Below are 7189 nucleotides of genomic sequence, written 5' to 3'. Positions count from 1 at the left end.
CAGGATCAGAGGGTAGTAAGTTTAGGTTATGTCGCTACCAGTCTCCCATAAAGCCATCCCCATGAAACAAAACTTCATCACTTTAAAGTTTGATTGAAAGTGCTTTTTAAAATCAGTTTAGACTCTTACAAGGAACTTGAAGAGTCTAAGTATCATGCTTGGAGTGATGAATTTCAAAAGGCAAAGATTACCTTAGGGTCTGAAAGGGAGCCTATGCTTGAGCGAGCGTCAGGGAATTTATTAACTATAATTAATTAAAGCTATGCTATATGATTTCGATTTAACATATGTTTTTTCTACAATTTATCACTTGGATTGCAATGTTGAAGTGTTCCGTTGTGTATCTCTTGCGATCCATCGCTAAGATCATGTATCGCTAAGATCATGTTATCATTAAGTTGGTGTACTTGAGAGTTCATTTATATTTATCAAGGGATTGAGTCTGTTAGAATGCACACTTTCTTCATTCTATATCATGTCGGGGATAGTTCTTTCAGCGAGAATGTCGATATTCCTAGAAACTTAACCAGGAAGTTGTTGTTTTCCCTGCGAGACCTATATATATGCCTTATGATGGGATGGTGAGATGTTGTACTGTTAATGTTGCCTTATGCAGGAAATAGCCATGAAGGGACCATATAGCAGATTCTTGACATGGGCAGAGGGACTTGGGATAGGGATATTGTAGAGTGTGCTTTACGTGCAACTTACAACAACCTAGAGAGAGCTCTTGAGTATTTATATTCTGGGATCCCTGAACAAGCATACATCCTACCTATAATCCGGCCTCCTGCAACTGGGCAAACTACTGCAGCTCTTGCTCAGGCTCCACAGCCAGCACAACAGCCTCCAGCTCCAATCAGTGGTCCCAATGCAAATCCTTTAGATCTCTTCCCTCGGGGCCTACCGAATGTGGGTTCTAATGCTGCTGGTGCAGGTACCTTGGAATTTCTACGCAATATATAGTCAACAGTTTCAAGCTCGGCAAACTATGGTACAAGCTAATCCCCAAATCTTGCAGCCCATGCTTCAAAAGCTAGGAAAACAGAACCCAAACCTAATGAGGCTTATTCAAGAGCATCAGGCTGACTTTCTCCGCCTAATCAACAAACCTGTTAAAGGAGGAGCAGAAGGTAATGTACTAGGACAGCTTGCTGCAGCAATGCTGCAGTCTGTAACTGTCACACCAGAGGAGCATGAAGCCATTGAACGTTTAGAGGTAATGGGCTTTAACCGTGCTATTGTACTTGAGGTGTTCTTTGCGTGCAATAAGAACGAAGAGTTAGTTGGCAACAAATTATCTTCTCGATCACATCAATAAGTTTGAGGAATGATGTTATGTGAAACCATAGTTGCCCTTTTTTCTTTGTTTTCCATCCCTTTTTCTGTCGTCTGCTTGCTGTTTGGCATCGCGTGTAGAGCACGTGCATCTTGCCTAGTTATTATAATTATCTTGCCCTTGTCCTTGCCTTAGTTGATATTGATTGTAATTATTGGTGGGCCTAACGTTTTGGTTATTAAAACCTGGAGGTGCTGTTTGATGGTGATTATTACGCCAACTAAAATTAGGATTGTCTCTAAGGTGCGTTAGGTATATTAAAAACACAGACATCTTCTGGCTGTGGTGGTGGTTGTTCATAGGCAAGAGGACAATAATGATCGGAATGCTAAAGACTAAAACAAAAATTACAACGAGGAAAGTTTATATTCATGATAGGAATGGATTTCGCTTCTTGTTTATTTATAGAAAGGGCATCTACCTTACAAGTGAGGGATTCAATTAAAGTTCTAAGTTCTAGATCTTGTTTAACCTTAAACATACTGGCTGCCTTAGCTGTAAAAGAAGAAGGAATGGAGCGGGAGTAATCGTTATCTCCCCAGTTGTTACTTTTCTTGGATTGATTATCTAGAAAGTTATAAGCATCTGTGGCTCCTTTACCTAGGAAATTACCTCCATTCATGATATATAAAATCTCTTTATGGTGTTGGGATAAGCCTTTGAAAAAGGCACGAACTAGTGTGTCTTTACCAAGATTATGATGTGGACATTCTACTAGAAGATCAGTTAAACGATTTCAAGCCTCAGATTAGGATTATTGAGGCTTTTGGCGAAAGAAATGAATATGTGATAGCATTTTATTAGTCTTCTATGGCGGGTAAAATTGTTCCATAAATAATTCAACTAGTTTTTCCCATGTGTCGACAGAGTTCGGCTTTTGTGTTGTTAGCCAAGCAGCCGCTTTGTCAGCTAGGGTGAAAGGAAACACCCTGAGCTTTATTTGTTCAGGTCTGACGTTAGGATGATGAAATGTAGTAAGAACTTGTTGTATCCTACGTAAGTGTTGATAAGGCTTCTCATGGTCTAACCCATGGAAAATAGGTAGCAGATTAAATATATTAGGGGGGATTCTAAAATCTCCCATAGTATCTGCAAGAATTATGCAGGACTAAGGTCCATCGTTTAAAGCCTTATAGAAATCAGAGAGGGGTCTCTCTGCTATTTCTTCACTCATTGCTATAAATGTAGTTGTGGTGGGTGTAGGTGGTGTGTGTGTTGATTGGTGAATTTCTAGATAGGCGATTATTTCTGCGTCTACGATAAACTAATATGGCAGGTTTATGCGTACCAGATCTTAATCTCATGCAAGTTTTTAGTCTAATAGGAAATTCCTAACGAGCATGCAAAAATACCTGATTATTACTAGAAATAGAATCTTCTGACAGTAAATTCAAGGATATATAAAGTTGTTACCTGGAGCATCCTTGCTACGCGTAAAGTAGGCCCAATTCCGAGGCCCGAGTCCAAAGATATGGCCTGTTAAAGTTTTGTTGACTTTTTTGTTCTTTTTCTACCCGGATTGGCTATGACTGGGCTTGAAAAAGGCTTTTCTTCATGATTCTTGGGCTTTAAACGTAGAACTTTCTCATCAATCATCTTGACTCATTTTTCATGCAAAAGTGGTGCCTTTAGTCACCTAATCAGCTTCAAGTCCTGAAATGCACAAAAACACGTAAACAGTACTAACTCTCATTTATTATAAACATAATTGGACTAAGTAGAATATTATTAAGGGGTTTAAACTACACTTTTGGGTGCTTATCAAATGTGGTCCACTTTGCCATGTAGGCTATTTTCCACGCTGCACTTTCTAACTTCAGTTTTCTAATTCAAGTGAAACTCTAATTTTTTTTTTCCATGTTGATCTCCTCTTCTCATGAATTTGAAATTCAGGCTAGGAGATCAGGTCCAAGATTCATCTAACTCAACAATTATCCTCTTTTGGAGTCCCATTAGGATTGACCCTTTTGGAGATAAATATACGCTTTTGTCCAGGGCTTTCAGTTGTAATTCCTAATGACTCGTCTTTGACTTGTTAGACTTATTTTACCTCCATATTTAGCAAATATGTTCTTTGACCCGCAAAAACTAAAATTTCATCATATTATAATATTTAAATATAAAATGGAGTCTAACATACATATATTCGGAGACTTAAATCCTTATTTTTTTAGCACTTATCAGTTAGAATGGGGTAGATCATTACATTACACTTCCTATTTAGTAGGTTATCAAAAATAATATTATAAACTTTATCACATTGGAATTTATTTCCATGAAAATGGACCATGTTTATTATAAAGTTAACAAAGATATTAATTTTGTTTTGAATTATAAATGGATTTTAGGATTTCGAATTTTGTCGCAACACATTTAAAACACGTATAAAACATTCAACATATACTTGAATGTATTGTGAAAGTTTAACTGAATTATTGAACGAATAATTGGACATGTATACAACATTCAATATATATTTGAATGTATTGTGAAAGTTTAACTAAATTATTGAACGAATAATTGGTACACATAACTAATTAATACTCTTATCATCACTGTTTCGTGTTTCGAATTTTTGTTGTATCTTAAATTACTAACAAGGTGTGTTCTTATCACAAAAAATGATGGTATATGTTTATTGATTGGTGGATTTTCTGTTTATTAATCGGTGGATTCTCGCATTTTAATCATTCAAGTTGTATGTATGTATATTTAATGTTGTGAATAACGAGTTTCAAAGAATTTAAATCACTAAGTATAAATTTATTAGTATATGGATTGTCACTTTTTATTCATTCAATTCTCGCATTTCAATCATCTAAGTTGTAAGTATGTGTATTTAATGTTGTTAATTGAATAATGAGTTTCAAAGCATTTAAATCACTAAGTATACGTTTATTAGTCAATGAATTTTCACTTTTTATTCATTTAATTAGCTGTGTCTGTTGCTTTCTATGTGATATTATTATGTTTACTTCAAGGAGAGTTAACTTAACTTTCTGACTAAGGCCATGCATTAAGTATTGCTTTATAATAGAAGCAAATATTCGTTTTGTAAGGAATGTAGATATATTCATTACAATAGTTACGATAAGGTAAAAGCTTATGTCTTTCCCATCTGATCTGAAAGAAACCAAGATCATGACAAATTTTGGAGACTCCATCATAGTAATACTTGCTCTGTTTAAAGTAGACTAAGTGCTAGCCTGGCCTATTAAACACTCGTATATGCAAATATATTATTTGATCTTAATAGAACATTTTCCAAAATTATGTTACATAGCGTAAATGAGTGTATGGAAGATGCTTGTGCTCACTAAAATTTCAACAATTGTACAACTCTCACTGAATGTTGGTTTCCACCTGTCACTCATGAAGAAACCTGAGGTGGAAGCCTGGATAAGTAAGGAGAATGCTCTATACTGCTTTAACAAAGATGGCTATTCTTATGGCATCTATGATCAAGTTGTTCTACTAATTACTCAACCACATTTTCTTACAAGATATGCATATACTAGTTTTTTTTTTTTGGGTTCCAAATACTTGATTTTTTTTTTCATTGATAATGTAAAAGTTTATATTTGAACCTAGTGGATCCACAAATTTAAATATTATTCAAGTTTATGCAAAATCTTGAATAACAAATGGAGTTCTAAATTGGTGTTTGGTGATACCATTGGAATCTTCTACTTTGTTTCATGGTGTCCTAAACTGTCCTTAACAAAGTTTCGTTTTGGTTGTTTTTATATCGTTCTCATGTAGCAAGTACATACACTTGCAGAAAATGTGGTTCCTAGTTATTCTATATGGGAAAACCATTTTTATCATTAATTGGCATTGTTTCGACCAAATATGATCAAAACATCAAGTGTTGATAAAAGAGACGAAGAACGTAGAAAAGTAATTTAGAAAAATAATGGTGATCGGGGGAATGATGAGACTGTACCTTGCGGTTGTCTACGTACCCAAATTATCAATGGGATCAAGTCTCAAGAATGTAGTTCTGAATGAAAAATAGTTTGGTATTTATATAGGTAGAGTAGAGAATCCTTGTAGCTCAAGTATTCTTGTAGCTTGAGTCTTTGTGATAGAATATAACTCTCAACTGATAATTATCTCTTTTGATAAGAAACGAATCTGGACATAAATTAACGTACATTAGTGGAAGCCAAGTCGCTAAGGTTCAGCCTTAGACACATGAGTTAATGGGCCTGTACATCGATTCATGGTATTGTGAATTGGGCTTTAGCCTTGTCGATTAAAAGAAATAAAGTGGAGATTCCTACCAATTAAGGTGGGAGACTCGATTATAAGCCTTATCTAATCCGAATTCTTTGCTAATCCAACTTCATCCCTAATCTCAATTCTTATCTCCTCCACATTCTTATTTCATCCGAACACTTTGAGTCCAATTAGTATTTAACATCCTTTTATTACTATTATTACTAAACTGCCCCTACGTTTAATTTTCAACGGTATAATCCAAGTATCGCTATTCCGTTGGCACGCATTGTCGAATTCAAATTTCGTATTATTACGTGACGCGTTCGGTACAGTTTTCGCCAATCGAATTTTTTTTGCAATTTTATTTCTGTGCATATTTTATTTTTTTCTTTGCATTTTCGGCCATCTTTTATTTAAATACATTGCGTCCTGTATACGTTAATTTGACATTATGTCGTTTCCGATAAATTCACGAATTTTTTCCGATTGTCATTTTCCTATCGTTTACGGTCACACGACACTTTCATATACGTTAATTTGACATTATTTCATTTTCGATAATTCACGATTTTTTTCCGATTGTCCATTTTTCTATCGTTTACGTTCACACGACACTTTGTTATACATTTCGCTTACTCTTTTCTTATTCCAAGTTTTCCTTGATTTTTCTTCTCTTCTTTGCCATGTGAACTTTGTTCGCATGACAAAGAGGGGGCGGTGTTTCGACCCCCACCTACGTGGCGAACGTCCATTAGTAGGAATCTCCACTTTATTCGTTTAATCAACAGGGCTAAAGCCCAATTCGCAATACCATGAATCGATGTACAGGCTCATTAACTCATGTGTCTAAGGCTGAACCTTAGCCACATGGCTTGCCACTAATGTACGTTAATTTATGTCCAGATTCGTTTCTTATCAAAAGAGATAATTATCAGTTGAGAGTTATATTCTATCACAAAGACTCAAGCTACAAGAATACTTGAGCTACAAGGATTCTCTACTCTACCTATATAAATACCAAACTATTTTTCATTCAGAACTACGTTCTTGAGGCTTGATCCCATTGATAATTTGGGTACGTAGGCAACCGCAAGGTACAATCTCATCATTCCCCCGATCACCATCATTTTTCTTAATTACTTTTCTACGTTCTTCGTCTCTTTTATCAACACTTGATGTTTTGATCATATTTGGTCGAAACAGGCATCATAGGGCTTGGGCTTGTTCTTATTGCTTTCTTTATTGGCAACATACAATTTTTTTTTACTAGGTCTTACACGGAGGTTTGTTATACTTTCAACGAGTTTTCTACTGTACGCTTTGCACCTCCTCTAGATCATGTATTACAGGACAGCGTTTGATCTTGCACATTCAAGTGTTTAATTATTTTATGACTGAAAAAACAATGTGATAGTATTTTTTTTTTGCTTGGTAAGTTAAAAATATATTAAAAAAGAATGGAAAAGAATTACAAGTTTTCTAGGTAGTGCTAATGCCCATAGTCACTCATGCATGGCGCACATACAAACCGTAAGGCACCTCCCATTTATATATCCATGGGGGTCTGCCATTACAAAATATGATCTCCTTGTTAGCCAATCAAGACGCTCTCTTAGCAATGATGTC

The 7189-nt window shown here is 35.4% G+C and overlaps 1 pseudogene; it reads left to right on the top strand.

Annotated features, from left to right (window-relative positions):
• Positions 1-600: 600 nt before the first annotated feature.
• On the top strand, positions 601-1406 carry LOC147525281 (ubiquitin receptor RAD23c pseudogene; annotated as a pseudogene).
• The last annotated feature ends 5783 nt before the right edge of the window (positions 1407-7189 follow it).

The sequence above is a fragment of the Coptis chinensis genome, chromosome 1 (assembly GCF_015680905.1).
Source record: "Coptis chinensis isolate HL-2020 chromosome 1, ASM1568090v1, whole genome shotgun sequence".
Classification (NCBI taxonomy): Eukaryota; Viridiplantae; Streptophyta; class Magnoliopsida; order Ranunculales; family Ranunculaceae; genus Coptis; species Coptis chinensis.
This window is presented reverse-complemented; position numbering and strand designations above follow the sequence as displayed.